Here is a 15,497-nt window from a genome sequence, read left to right as displayed (position 1 = left end):
CTCTGGAGACAGCTTATCCACTGATGTCTACTATAAGCCTACTGACTCTCACAGCTATCTGGACTATTCCTCTTCTCACCCTGTCTCTTGCAAAAACGCCATCCCCTTCTCGTAATTCCTCCGTTTCCGCCGCATCTGCTCTCAGGATGAGGCTTTTCATTCCAGGACGAGGGAGATGTCTTCCTTTTTTAAAGCAAGGGGCTTCCCTTCCTCCACTATCAACACTGCTCTTAAACGCATCTCCCCCATTTCACGTACATCTGCTCTCACTCCATCCTCCCGCCACACCACTAGGAATAGGGTTCCCCTGGTACTCACCTACCACCCCACCAGCCTCCGGGTCCAACATATTATTCTCCGTAACTTCCGCCACCTCCAATGGGATCCCACCACTAAGCACATCTTTCCCTCCCCCCCTCTCTCTGCATTCTGCAGGGATTGCTCCCTACACAACTCCCTTGTCCATTCGTCCCCCCCATCCCTCCCCACTGATCTCCCTCCTGGCACTTATCCGTGTAAGCGGAACAAGTGCTACACATGCCCTTACACATCCTCCCTTACCACCATTCAGGGCCCCAAACAGGCCTTCCAGGTGAGGCAACACTTCACCTGTGAGTTGACTGGGGTGATATACTGCGTCCGGTGCTCCCGATGTGGCCTTTTATATATTGGCGAGACCCGACGCAGACTGGGAGACCGCTTTGCTGAACATCTATGCTCTGTCCGCCAGAGAAAGCAGGATCTCCCAGTGGCCACACATTTTAATTCCACATCCCATTCCCATTCTGACATGTCTATCCACGGCCTCCTCTACTGTAAAGATGAAGCCACACTCAGGTTGGAGGAACAACACCCTATATTCCGTCTGGGTAGCCTCCAACCTGATGGCATGAACATTGACTTCTCTAACTTCCGCTAAGGCCCCACCTCCCCCTCGTACCCCATCTGTTACTTATTTTTATGCACACATTCTTTCTCTCACTCTCCTTTTTCTCCCTCTGTCCCTCTGAATATAACTCTTGCCCATCCTCTGGGTCCCGGCCCCCCGTCTTTCTTCCCGGACCTCCTGTCCCATGATCCTCTCGTATCCCCTTTTGCCTATCACCTGTCCAGCTCTTGGCTCTATCCCTCCCCCTCCTGTCTTCTCCTATCATTTTGGATCTCCCCCTCCCCCTCCAACTTTCAAATCCCTTACTCACTCTTCCTTCAGTTAGTCCTGACGAAGGGTCTCAGCCTGAAACGTCGACTGCACCTCTTCCTACAGATGCTGCCTGGCCTGCTGCATTCACCAGCAACTTTGATGTGTGTTGCTTGAATTTCCAGCATCTGCAGAATTCCTGTTGTTTGTCTTATATTCAATACTTCGATTAATAAAGGCCAATGTACCGAAAGCTCTCTTTACGACCCTATCTACCTGTGACGACACTTTTAGGGAATTTTGTATCTGTTTTCCCAGATCCCTCTGTTCCACTGCACTCCTCAGTGCCTTACCATTAACCCTGTATGTTCTACGTTGGTTTGTCCTTCCAACGTGCAATACCTCACACTTGTCAGTATTAAACTCCATCTGCCATTTTTTAGCCCATTTTTCCAGCTGGTCCAAGTCCCTCTGCAGGCTCTGAAAACCTTCCTCACTATCTGCTACACCTCCAATCTTTGTATCATCAGCAAACTTGCTGATCCAATTTACCACATTAACATCCAGATCATTGATATAGATGACAAATAACAATGGACCCAGCACTGATCCCTGTGGCACACCACTAGTCACAGGCCTCCACTCAGAGAAGCAATTCTCTACCACCACTCTCTGGCTTCTTCCATCGAGCCAATGTCTAATCCAATTTACCACCTCTCCATGTATACCTAGTGACTGAATTTTCCTAACTAACCTCCCATGCGGGACCTTGTCAAAGGCCTTACTGAAGTCCATGTAGACAATATCCACTGCCTTCCCTTCATCCACTTTCCTGGTAACCTCCTCGAAAAACTCCAACAGATTGGTCAAACATGACCTACCACACACAAAGCCATGTTGACTCTCCCTAATAAGCCCCTGTCTATCCAAATGCTTGTAGATTCTGTCTCTTAGTACTCCCTCCAATAACTTACCTACTACTGACGTTAAACTCACCGGCCTAAAATTTTCCGGATTACTTTTCGATCCTTTTTTAAACAACGGAACAACATGAGCCACTCTCCAATCCTCCAGCACTTCACCCGTAGACGTAGATTTTAAATATTTCTGCCAGGGCCCCCGCAATTTCAACACTAGTCTCCTTCATGGTCCGAGGGAACACTCTGTCAGGTCCCGGGGATTTATCCACTTTAATTTTCCTCAAGACAGCAAGCACCTCCTCCTTTTCAATCTGTACAGTTTCCATGGTCTCACTACTTGATTCCCTCAATTCCATAGATTTCATGCCAGCTTCCTTAGTAAATACAGACGCAAAAAACCTATTTAAGATCTCCCCCATTTCCTTTGGTTCCGCACAAAGCCGACCACTCTGATCTTCAGGAGGACCAATTTTATCCCTTACAATCCTTTTGCTCTTAATATACTTGTTAAAGCTCTTTGGATTATCCTTCACTTTGACTGCCAAGGCAACCTCGTGTCTTCTTTTAGCCCTCCTGATTTCTTTCTCAAGTATTTTCTTGCACTTCTTATACTCCTCAAGCACCTGATTTACCCCCTGTTTCCTATACACGTCATACAACTCCCTCTTCTTCTTTATCAGAGTTGCAATATCCCTTGAGAGCCAAGGTTCCTTATTCCTATTCAATTTGCCTTTAATCCTGACAGGAACATACAAACTCTGCACTCTCAAAATTTCCCCTTTGAAGGCTTCCCACCTACCAATCACATCTTTGCCAGAGGAAAACCTGTCCCAATCCACACTATTTAGATCCTTTCTCATTTCTTCAAATTTGGCCTTCTTCCAGTTCAGAACCTCAACCCTAGGACCAGATCTATCCTTGTCCATGATCAAATTTAAACTAATGGTGTTATGATCACTGGAACCAAAGTGCTCCCCTACACAGACTTCCGTCACTTGCCCTAATTCCTTTCCTAACAGGAGATCCAATATTGCATCCCCTCTAGTTGGTCCCTCTATATATTAATTTAGAAAACTTTCCTGAACACATTTTACAAACTCTAAACCATCTAGACCCCTAACAGTATGGGAGTCCCAATCAATGTATGGAAAATTAAAATCCCCTATCAGCACAACTTTATGTTTCCTGCAGTTGCCTATCTCTCTGCAGATTTGCTCTTCCAAGTCTCGTTGACTATTGGGTGGTCTGTAATACAATCCCACTAATGTGGCCATACCTTTCCCGTTTCTCAGCTCCACCCATAAGGACTCAGTAGACAAGCCCTCTAATCTGTAATGCTGTAATATTTTCCCTAAAAAGCAATGCTACTCCCCCACCTTTCATTCCTCTGCTTCGATCACATCTGAAACATCGGAACCCTGGAATATTAAGCTGCCAGTCCTGCCCTTCCCGTAGCCAAGTTTCACTAATTGCTACAACATCATAATTCCACGTGTCAATCCACGCCCTCAACTCAGCATTCTTCTCTCCTCTTCCAACCTTACCCCTTCTGAATGCACTTATTTGTCCACCAATCCCAACCTCACCATCAAACCCACAGACAAAATGGGTCCTTTTGTAGTCTGGCTGACTGGCCTCTATAGTGCTGAGGCCATACAGCAACTCTCAGACACCTCCTCTTACTTACCCTCGATACGGACCCCACTCAGGACTATTAGGATTTTGTCTCCAGCATCATTACAAATCTCATCAACTGTAGCAGTCTCCCATCCACTGACACCAACCTCATAGTTCCCTTACATCACACTGCTCATTTCTACTTCCGATCCATAAACCTGACTATCTATCCACTTTCTGCTTACAAGGATTGCACCCTCTGTGATTCCCTTGTCCATTCATCGCTCTCCACTAATCTCCCTCCTGGCATTAATCCCTGCAAGTGGAAGAAGTGCGACTCCCCTCATTCACCTCCTCCATCATCTCCATTCAGCGCCCCAAACAGTCCTTCCAGGTGAGGCAACACTTCACCTGTGAATCTGTTGGGGTTGTCTACTGTATCCGATGCTTCTGATGTGGCCTCCTCCACATTAGTGAGACCCAAAGTAGACTGGAGGACTGTTTTGTCAAGCACCTTCGCTCCATCAGAATAAAGCAGGATTACCTGGTGGCCGACCATTTCAATTCCTATCCTCATTCCCATTCCGGCATGTCTGTCCATGGCCTCCTCTTCTGCCATGACTTCCTCTTCACCTCCCCCTGGTGCCCCTCCTCCTTCCCTTTCTCTGATAGTCCACTCTCCTCTCCTATCAGATTCCTTTTTCTCCAGTCCTTTCCCTTCTGTACCTTTCACCTCCCAGCTTCTTACTTCAGCCCTTCCCCCACCCACCTGACTTTACCTAACACTTTCTAGCCTGTACTCCTCCCCCACCCCCAGCTTATTATTCTGGCATCTTCTCCTTCCTTTCCAGTCCTGATGAAGGGTACTCAGCCTGAATCATCTGTTTATTTATTTCCATAAATGCTGCCTGACTGGTTGAGTTCCTCCAGCATCTTGTGTGTTGTCCTTTTAATATTTGATAGATTTCAATGAGATCTCCCTTTATTCTTCTAAAGTCTAGGGAGTACAGGCCAGAGCCATCAAACTCTCCTCATATGTTAACCCTTTTTATTATGTGCCAAGTACCTACAAACCTCATCCTTAATAATGGACTCCAGCATCTTCCCAACTACTGATGTCAGGCCAAATAACCTTTAATTTCCTGTCTTTTGACTCTCTCTGTTCTTAAAGAGTGAAGTGACATTTGCAATTTTCCAGTGCCTTGGAACCATTCCCCAATCTAATGATTCTTGAAAGATCTGCCTGAGTCAGTAGTGGATACACCCGGGAAGTTTAAGAGACTACTACAGACAGGAGAATGAATTGGGAGAACTTGTTATGAGAAACAGAGAAATGGCAGACGAATTTAATAAGTACTTTGGATCTGTCTTCACTAGGGAAGACACAAGCAATCTCCCAGATGTATGGATGGGCCAAGGACATAGGGTAACAGAGGAACTGAAACAGATTGACATTAGGAAGGAAATGGTGATGAGTAGACTGATGGGACTGAAGGCTAACAAATCCCCAGGTCTAGATGGTCTGCATCCTAGGGTACTAAAGGAGGTGGCTCTGGAAATTGCGGATGCATTGGTGATCATTTTCCAACGTCCCTTAGATTCAGGATCAGTTCCTGAGAATTGGCGAATGGCTAATGTTATCCCATTTTTTAAAGAAAGGAGGGAGGGAGAAAACAGAGAACTATTGCCCTGTTAGCCTAACATCAGTAGTGGGGAAGATGCTAGAGTCCATTATTAAAGATGAAATAGCGGCGTATCTTGATAGCAGTGATAGGATTGGGCTGAGCCAGCATGGATTTACCAAGGGCAAATCATGCTTGACTAATCTATTGGAGTTTTTCGAGGATGTAACGAGAAAGATAGACGCGGGAGATTCAGTGGATGTGGTGTACCTTGACTTTCAGAAGGCATTTGATAAGGTACCACATAGGAGATTGGTGGGTAAAATCAGAGCTCATGGCATTACGGGGAGGATATTGACATGGATAGAAAACTGGTTGGCAGATAGAAAGCAAAGGGTAGCAGTGAATGGGTGTTTCTCGGAATGGCAGGTGGTGACTAGTGGGGTGCCACAGGGCTCGGTATTGGGACCATAGCTGTTTACGATTTACATCAATGATTTAGAGGAAGGCACTGTGAATAATATCAGCAAGTTTGCTGATGATACTAAGCTGGGTGGCAGTGTGACATGTGATGAGGATGTTAGGAGAATTCAAGATGACTTGGATAGGTTGGGTGAGTGGGCAGAAACTTGGCAGATGGCGTTTAATGTGAATAAGTGTGAGGTTATTCACTTTGGGAGCAAGAACAGGAAGGCAGATTATTATCTGAACGGTGTGGAGTTAGGTAAGGGAGAAATACAAAGAGATCTAGGAGTACTTGTTCATCGGTCTCTGAAGGTAAATGCAAGGAAATCCTTTTGCATTTGTACAGGGCCCTGGTGAGATCACACCTGGAGTATTGTGTGCAGTTTTGGTCTCCGGGGTTAAGGAAGGACATCCTGGTTGTGGAGGAGGTGCAGCTAGGTTAATTCACGAGGTTAATTCCTGGGATGTGCAGACTGTCTTAAGCAGAGAGGTTAGAGAGACTGGGCTTGTACACGCTGGAATTAAGGAGATTGAGGGGGGATCCGATTGAGACATATAAGATTATTAAGGGATTGGACAAGATAGAGGCAGGAAATATGTTCCAGATGGTGGGAGAGTCCAGTACCAGAGGGCATGGTTTAAGAATAAGGGATAGGTCATTTAGGACAGAGTTGAGGAGGAACTTCTTCTCCCAGAGAGTTGTGGAGGTGTGGAACACGCTGCCTCAGAAGGCAGTGGAGGCCATTTCTCTGGATGCTTTCAAGAAGGAGCTAGATAGGTATCTTATGGATAGGGGAATCAAGGGTTATGGGGACAAGGCAGGAACCGGGTATTGATAGTAGATGATCAGCCATGATCTCAGAATGGCGGTGCAGGCTCGAAGGGCCGAATGGTCTACTTCTGCACCTATTGTCTATTGTCTATCACTGCTAATGTCTCCACAACATCTTCAACTACCCCTTTTAGAATCTTGGGTGTAGTTTACTTTCAGACCTTTTGTGTTCCCGAGCACATTCTCCTTAGTAATAGCAACTACAATTGCTTCTGCCCCGACTATCTTGCATTTCTGGCATACAGCTGGTGCATTCCATTGTAAAGACCAATACAAAATAATTAGAAACCATAGAAAAACTGCAGCACAGAAACAGGCCTTTTGGCCCTTCTTGGCTGTGCCGAATCATCTTCTGCCTAGTCCCACTGACCTGCACACGGACCATATCCCTCCATACACCTCCCATCATTGTATCTGTCCAATTTATTCTTAAATGTTAAAAAAGAACCCACATTTACACCTCGTCTGGCAGCTCATTCCACACTCCAACCACTCTCTGTGTGAAGGAGCCCCCCCAATGTTCCCTTTAAACTTTTCCCCCCTCACCCTTAACCCATGTCCTCTGGTTTTTTTCTCCCCTTGCCTCAGTGGAAAAAGCCTGCTTGCATTCACTCTATCTATACCCATCATAATTTTCTATACCTCTATCAAATTTCCCCTCATTCTTCTACGCTCCAGGGAATAAAGTCCTAACCTATTCAACCTTTCTCTGTAACTGAGTTTCTCAAGTCCCAGCAACATCCTTGTAAACCTTCTCTGCACTCTTTCAACCTTATTAATATCCTTCCTGTAATTTGGTGATCAAAACTGAACACAATACTCGAGATTCGGCCTCACCAATGCCTTGTAAAACCTCATTATAACATTCCAGCTCTTATACTCAATACTTTGATTAATAAAGGCCAATGTACCAAAAGCTCTCTTTATGACCCTATCTACCTGTGATGCCACTTTAGGGAATTTTGTGTCTGTATTCCCAGATCCCTCTGTTCTACTACACTCCTCAGTGCCTTACCATTTGCCCTGTATGTTCTACCTTGGTTTGTCCTTCCGAAGTGCAATACCTCACACTTATCTGTATTAAACTCTATCTGCCATTTTTCAGCCCATTTTTCCAGCTGGTCCAAGTCCCTCTTCAAGCTTTGAAAACCTTCCTTACTGTCCACTGCACCTCCAATCTTTGTATCATCAGCAAATTTGCTGATCCAGTTTGCCACATTATCATCCAGATCATTGATATAGATGACAAATAACAATGGACCCAGCACTGATCCCTGTGGCACACCACTAGTCACAGACCTCCACTCTGAGAAGCAATTCTCCACTACCACTCTCTGGCTTCTTCCATTGAGCCAATGTCTAATCCAATTTACCACCTCTCCATGTTTACCTAGTGACTGAATTTTCCTAACTAACCTCCCATGCGGGACCTTGTCAAAGGCCTTACTGAAGTCCATGTAGACAACATCCACTGCCTTCCCTTCATCCACTTTCCTGGTAACCTCCTCAAAAAACTCCAATAGATTGGTCAAACATGATCTACCATGCACAAAGCCATGCTGACTCTCCCTAATAAATCCCTGTCTATCCAAATGCTTGTAGATACTGGCTCTTAGTACTACCTCCAATAACTTACCCACTACTGACATCAAACTTACCAGTCTATAATTTCCCGAATTACTTTTTCATCCTTTTTTAAACAACGGATCAACATGAGCCATTCTCCAATCCTCTGGCACCTCACCCGTAGACACCAACATTTTAAATATATCTGCCAGGGCCCCTGCAATTTCAACACTAGTCTCCTTCAAGATCCGAGAGAATACCCTGTCACGTCCTGGGGATTTATCCACTTTAATTTGCTTCAAGATAGCAAGCACCTTCTACTTTTCAATCTTTACAGTTTCCATGATCCCACTACTTGTTTCCTTTAATTCTATAGACTTCATGCCAGTTTCCTTAGTAAATACAGACGCAAAAAACCCATTTAAGATCTCCCCCATTTCTTTTGGTTCCGCACACAGCCGGCCACTCTGATCTTTAAGAGGACCAATTTTATCCCTTACAATCCTCTTACTCTTAATATACCTGTAAAAGCTCTTTGGATTATCCTTCACTTTGACTGCCAAGGCAACCTCATGTCTTCTTTTAGCTCTCCTGATTTCCTTCTTAAGTATTTTCTTGCACTTTTTATACTCTTCAAGCACCTTATTTACTCCCTCTTTCCTATACATGTCATACAACTCTCTCTTCTTTATTAAATAGTGAACCACTAACCAATAAAAATCTACCATTCGGATCAGAAAAAATATCCTGTTGTATAAAAGTAACTGAGGAATCTATAAAAATAGAGACGCCTCGAATCTTAGCATTGGAGTTCGAATGAAATTGTGGTCCCTTCCAGAATTTAAAAAAACGTAGTCTGTCCCCCCTCCGTACATAGGTCTCTTGTAAAAATAAAATTTGTGCTTTAAGTCTCCGGAACACTTTAAAAACTTTTTTCCTTTTAATAGGATGATTAAGACCGTTAGTATTCCAGGAGACAAAATTAATAATAGACTCCATAAATCCTAAAGTCAACCCACAGCGAGGAGGATTGACGATAGGCTCGACCTACGAACCCGGAGAGGAAACAGAACATACAAAAGATACCGGGAAAAAGGACGCAACCAGTACTTCAATAATGTATATAGCCCAAAAAGAAAAAAACTAAAACGTGAAGCCCCTCCCACCACCCCCACCCTAAGACCCCAAGGCAAAATCTAAAGCAGACCCGCCCGAAAGAAGCAAGCACTAAAACTACCCCCATGACTTCCGGTATACGCTCCCTAAAAAAAAGGTATAAATATGAAAAAGATCAGCTAATTGTAAAACAGTAAAAAAGTAGAAAAAAAGGTAACTCAATTAAAATACACACACAACAGAACAAAAGCCAGAAAATATATATTAAAAAAAAACCACAATAAACCCCATGAATAAACAAAACAACAAGAAAAAATAAGATTATTACCATAAACTAGTTATAAAAAGCAGAACAAAATAAAATTTAAAAAAAAACTACAAAATTTAAGGCCACACAGGAAATACGTAAAATGACAATAAGGAAGTAACCACCCAGAATCCCCTGGGAAAAGAAAGAAATGACGCAGTTAAAAAGAAAGTTTAGCAACCATATTAAGAAATCAAAAATAAACTTTTCTGCCCAAATAGGGCACGAAAAAGTTAAAACCAACCAATTCACAGCCTCCGATCAACGGAGATAGTTAAAAAAAATAACAATTAAGATGTTGAAGGTGAAAATTGATCCAGATAACTCTGGGCATCCGATGGAGAACCAAAAAAACGAAGGACTCCATCTGACATGCGAATCCTTAGACGTGCAGGGTACAGCAGCGCTGGTCTTAAATCCATCTTATAGAATTCCGACATCACAGATCTGTAGCGAACCCGTTGGTCCCAGATTGGTTTACTGAAATCTTCCACGAATCGGAACTTAAGATCCGAAAAATCAATGAAACCTTTAGATCGAGCGAATCGAAACAGTCTCTCCTTGTCTTGAAATTAATGAAAACGTAAGATAACATGTCTAGGTCTATCTGACCTAGACGAGTATGATGGGACTCTGTGAACACGATCCAGTAGCGGTGGTTGGTCAGGAAGTACAGTAGGGAATGCATCCTTTAAAAGTTGAGAAAAATACTTCATGGGGTTGTTAGATTCAACAGCTTCACGCACCCCAATCATTCGTAAATTCTGCCGTCGCATTCTAGATTCTAAGTCAGAGTTTTTAAAAGTCAGAAAGTCAAGTTTCTTCTTCATTACATTAATTGTTTCTTCGATTTTCCCCATCTTAAGCTCACTTTGTTGCGCGGATTTTTGAAGATCAGTTATAGCCGACTGATGTTCCGCAATAGATGTTTGCATCTTATCAATTGAATCGGCAATTTTCTGGAGATTAATTGAGATTTCCGTATGAATCAGGTCCTTAACAGAGACAGCGATTTCCGTACGATTCATCTCCGTAACAGAGGTTGAAATTTCCCTCTGAATTAACTCCGATATAGCTTTCAAAGTCACCGGTGATTCAGTCGGAGGAAAATCCATACCTTTCGGTTTAACCGGAGGTTTACCATCCTTGCCGTTTTTCCCGTTCTTAGACATAGCAGATCTAAGACGCATCCAGTTATCGGAGAGTTCAATTTAATTCAAAGTATTGTAAGAGTTGATACCTTAATGGTTAATTAAAGTATAGCTGATCATAGAGAAAAAAACTCAGAGGTAATGGAGCGAGTCAAGAACGCGACTTCACTCCATGAGCGCTACCGGAAGTCCCCCCTCTTCTTCTTTATCAGAGTTGCAATATCCCTTGAGAACCAAGGTTCCTTATTCCTATTCACTTTGCCTTTAATCCTGACAGGAACATGCAAGCTCTGCACTCTCAAAATTTCTCCTTTGAAGGCTTCCCACTTACCGATCACATCCTTGCCAGAGACCAACCTGTCCCAATCCACGCTTTTTAGATCCTTTCTCATTTCTTCAAATTTGGCCTTCTCCCAGTTCAGAACCTCAACCCTAGGACCAGATCTATCCTCGTCCATGATCAAGTTGAAACTAATGGTGTTATGATCATTGGAACCAAAGTGCTCCCCTACACAGACTTCCGTCACTTGTACTAACTCACTTCCTAACAGGAGATCCAATATTGCATCCCCTCTAGTTGGTCCCTCTAATATATTGATTTAGAAGACTTTCCTAAACACATTTTACAAACTCTAAACCATCTAGACACCTAACAGTATGGGAGTCCCACTCAATATGTGGAAAATTATTGAGTTTGTTTCAATTTCTTTGTCCTCCATTACTACCTCTTCTCCAACATCATTATCCAGTAGTTCAGTAATCACTCTCTTTTATTCCTTATATATCTGGAAAAAATAACCTCTGTAGAAATGTGTCCAGACACACTGAACATCAACTGGGATGCTGAGAGCATCATAGACAACAGTTTAAGTGAAGTGGCCATACCTAAGATGCACACAGCAGGTAGCTGGGTGATTATCATGAAAGGAAAGCAGGCAATGCAGGATTTCCGGTGGCTAATCCCCTTGAAAACAGGAAAATCAGCAGCAGCAGCCAGATCTGTGATACTAGTAACAGCTCTGAGGCTCAGCAGGGAAGGGTGAAGCTAGACGTGACTCTAGTGATTGGAAATTTCCTAGTTAGAGGGTACAGAGGAGATTCTGTGGCTGAAAAAGGGACTCCAGGATGATATGCTGCCTTTCTGGTACCAGGGTCAAGGATGTCTATGAACAATTGCAGAACGTTCTGAAATAGGAGGCTGAGCAGCCAGAGGTTGTGGTGGATATTGACATAAATTATGCAGGTAGATAAAAGAGGTCCTGCAGAGTGAATATACCAAGTTAGGAAGAAGGTTATAAAAAACAGGACCTCATGCAGAGCAATCTCTGAATTATTCCCAGTGTCATGTGGTAGTGAAGGCAAGAAAAGGATGGTTTGGCAGATGAATGTGTGGCTGAAGGGTTGGAGGAGGGAACAAGAATACATACTTTTGGATCATTGGCATATATTCTGGGACAGAGGTGATCTGTACAAGAGAAATAGGTTGTACTTGAACTGGAGGGGTCTAACCTCCAGGTGGGCAGACTTGCTCATGCTACTACAGAGAATTTAAACTAGATCTGTTATGGCGGGTGGTAGTAGTGGTGGGGGTGGGGGGGGAGGTGTGAAGGTGGGATCCAAATGTGTAGTGGGGCAGATGAGAGGCTGGAATTTAAGTCAGAACTGAATGGGAACCAGTACATCAGGTCAAATAGTTTTGGGATTAAGAAGATAGATAGGCTTGGAGGCAGAGGATATGGGTAAGTTCCTAAATAAATACTTTGCATTGATATTCACGAAGGAGATTCACACAGTGAGATCATTCTGGAATATGCTAATACGTCAGAACATTTTGAGATAACCAAAGAGGTGGTGTTTTGTCTTTTGAAGAATATTAAGGTATATGTCCCCAGGGTCTCAGGAGATATGCCCCAGGTTACACAGAGAAAGACAAGAGATGAGATGGCTGGGATCTTGACCAATATATTTGTGTCTTTTCTAGCCATAGGCAAGGTCCCAGAGGACCTGTTTATCCTCTATCCAAGAAGGAAAATGGAGATAATCCTGGAAATTATAGACCAGAGAGTCTCATGTCATGGCCAGGAAGCTACTGGAGAGGATTCTTAGTGATTATCAGCAATTGGAAAAGTATAGCCTAATTAGGGATGGCTTTGCGTGGGAATGGTCATTTCTTACTAATTTGATTCAGTTCTTTGAGGAGGTTTCGAAGATGATCAATAAAGATGGAGTAGTGCATTTTGCCAATATAGATCTTAGTAAGGCATTCAACAAACTTTATCCAGAAGATTTAAGATGCATAGGATCCACAGTGAATTGGCCACTTGCATTTGGAATTAGCTTGCCCAAAGAAGATACAGTGTAGAAGTCAATGGGTCTTATTCTGGCTGGAGGTCCATGACCAGTAATATTCCGTGGATTTGTACTGGGATATCTGCTGTCTGTGTAATACATAATATGACTTGGATAAAAATGTGGCTGGATGGGTAGGTAAGTTTGCAAATAACACAAAGATCGGTGGTGTTGTAGACAGTGAAGAAGACTGTCAATGGATAGGACAGGATGTAGATCAGTTACAAATATGGGCAGAGAAATGGCAAAAGGCACTTTAATTTCAAAAGTGTGAGCAGTTGCACTTTGGGAGAGCAAATGGATAAACAAATTACAGTTGGTTGGCAGGATGCTTAACAGCATTGAATTACATTAGAGTGTAAATATATTAAATATTGGGAGCTGTTCGTTTGCTATCAAAGTCAGATTTATAGTCAGATACAGGAAGTGGAATATAATACATGGGTGACTGGAGCTAAGGGATGGGAATATGGATAGTTTTGCAAATGTTGCCAAAAGATGTGAGTAGTTTCGTCGCCAGATCCAGAAAACCGGACCATGGATACATATGTGGCCAGAGCAAGATATTTGAGATTGTGAAGTCAGACTGAAGTTTGTGAATGTGGAAAGCTGTACTGTTAGAGACCTGGATGGAAAAGTGAGTTTTCCAACTGAAGCTGGGAGTCAGGGATATGTGTAAATTTGTGGTCAGGAATGATATATCTGCATACCTGGCATCTAATTGAGTCAATCCTTGTCCTATACTGGAAAACTAGAATGGTGCCATGAAATTTGGACAGCCTCACCATTGTAACACAGAATGAACTTATATCCTAAGTCAGGCAGAAGATTTATCAATGCTGCATCATATCCTATTTAAGCACTAACTGGATCGATTCAGACTGTACAGGAATCATCTAATTCAAACTACTACTTAAAACAACATATTTGGAAATACAGAACAGAATTACACCATCCATATCTGCAAATGGAAATATTTCATCCAATTTTGAAATTGAAAGAGCTGGAGGATCGATTGTATTTGGATTACTAGCATCACATACTGTAGAGTCTCACTGTCCTTTCCTAATGGGAGCAAGGATATGGAACAAGCACACATCTGGAGCTGGGAATGGGGAACTTGAGACAGGTGTATAGCCAGAGCTGGGGAGAAGAATGTTGACCTGCTTATGTGGCTGAAGAGTGGGGGAAACACTGAACAGGGTACTAATGAGCCTAGCCCGCGCATGTGCGTGTGTGCTTATGTGTCAGTTTGGGTGTGTGTGTGTGTGTGTGTGTGTGTGTGCGCGCGCGCGCATGTTCATAGGCTTTACATGCATTTTAAGCACACTCTGATTTGGTTTCTGACTCACAGAGAAATCCGTTAAGCTGTGAATGCAGCAGATGCACAAAGATTATTTCCAATTTTAAAAATATTTTTACTAATGGGACAGCCCATTGCAATATTGCAAGACCTAGATAAATACCCAGATTTGAAACTATACCCACGTTAACTGCCTGCAATAATGACATCTTAATTTATAAAAAAGCAAGTGCCTCTCTCTTGGGCATGATAAATTAGAAACATAGAAAACCTACAGTACAATACAGGCCCTTTGGCGAACATGTACTTGCTTTAGAAATTACCTAGGTTTACCCATAGCCCTCTATTTTTCGAAGCTCCATGTAACTATCCATGAGCCTCTTAAAAGACCCTATTGTATCCGCCTCCACCACCGTTGCCGGCAGCCTGTTCCACGCACTCACCACTCTCTGCGTAAAAAAAAAACTTACCCCTGACATCCCCTCTGTACCTACTTCCAAGCACCTTAAAACTGAGTCTTCTCGTGATGGCCATTTGAGCCCTGGGAAAAAGCCTCTGACTATCCACATGATCAATGCCTCTCATCATCTTGTACACCTCTATCAGGTTACTCTCATTCTCCTTTGCTCCAAGGAGAAAAGGCCAAGTTCACTCAACCTATTCTCATAAGGCATGCTCCACAATCCAGGCAACATCCTTGTAAATCTCCTCTGCACCCTTTCTATAGTGTCCACATTTTTCCTGTAGTGAGGTGACCAGAACTGAGCACAGTACTCCAAGAGGGATCTGATCAGGGTCCTATACAGCTGTAATATTATCTCTCAGCTCTTAAACTCAATCCCACGATTGATGAAGGCCAATGCACCATATGCCTTCTTAACCACAGAGTCACCCTGCGCAGCTGCTTTGAGTGTCCTATGGACTCGGACCCAAGATCCCTCTGATCCTCCACGCTGCCAAGAGTCTTACCATTAATGCTATATTCTGCCATCATATTTGACCTACCAAAATGAACCACCTCACACTTATCTGGGTTGAACTCCATCTGCCACTTCTCAGCCCAGTTTTGCATCCTATCAATGTCCTGCTGTAACCTCTGACAGTCCTCCAC

The 15,497-nt window shown here is 43.3% G+C and overlaps 1 protein-coding gene across 1 annotated transcript in view; it reads right to left on the bottom strand.

The window, feature by feature from the left end:
- The window catches only part of LOC134353819 (astacin-like metalloendopeptidase), a 146,461-nt gene that overhangs the window by 33,696 nt on the left and 97,268 nt on the right, over positions 1 to 15,497 (bottom strand). The window lies entirely within an intron of this gene.

The sequence above is a fragment of the Mobula hypostoma genome, chromosome 11 (assembly GCF_963921235.1).
Source record: "Mobula hypostoma chromosome 11, sMobHyp1.1, whole genome shotgun sequence".
Classification (NCBI taxonomy): Eukaryota; Metazoa; Chordata; class Chondrichthyes; order Myliobatiformes; family Myliobatidae; genus Mobula; species Mobula hypostoma.
This window is presented reverse-complemented; position numbering and strand designations above follow the sequence as displayed.